General features: G+C 55.7%; 1 protein-coding gene across 2 annotated transcripts in view; it reads right to left on the bottom strand.

The window, feature by feature from the left end:
- Positions 1 to 474, bottom strand: part of CPB2 (carboxypeptidase B2 (plasma)) — a 71,823-nt gene that overhangs the window by 47,938 nt on the left and 23,411 nt on the right. The gene's annotated exons all lie outside the window — the stretch shown is intronic.

The following is a 474-nucleotide window of genomic DNA, read 5'->3' as shown; positions in this document are numbered from 1 at the left end:
TCACAAGCTCCCAACTGCTCTGAACTCCAGTTCCGGGAAGTCTCTGGGGACCCAGGACTCATACGGGGAGAAACTGGACTGTCTGGCAGCAGGCAGAACTCGGAACTAGAGGGCAGCTTTCCCTCAGAGGTGCTTGCAGCAAGTATGGAGGGACACTGAGACTTGGGGCCTCTTAGGGCAGGGCTGAGGATCAGCCATAGCTGCTTGCTCTGCCCTGTTGATTCCCTGAGACCCTGCCCCACCCAAGCTGTGTGCAGAGGCTTTTGCATATGAATGCCCTGGCCCTTTACAATCTGAAAATTACCTAACAAATTGCAGCTGGGCCAGACAGACCCAGAACTTCCAAGAGAAGGCCCAAGGCCCCACAGCAGCTTGCATTGCTTCACAACGGGGCCTCATCTGGGCACCTCCAAACCCCAAACAAAGGAAGGGGAATCTGCAGATCTCTTCGTAGCTCCTGCTGGGTAGCCTCAG

Source organism: Myotis brandtii, unplaced genomic scaffold, assembly GCF_000412655.1.
Source record: "Myotis brandtii unplaced genomic scaffold, ASM41265v1 scaffold15, whole genome shotgun sequence".
NCBI lineage: Eukaryota > Metazoa > Chordata > Mammalia > Chiroptera > Vespertilionidae > Myotis > Myotis brandtii.
Note: the sequence above shows the minus strand (reverse complement) of the source record. Positions and strands in the feature narration are given on the sequence as shown.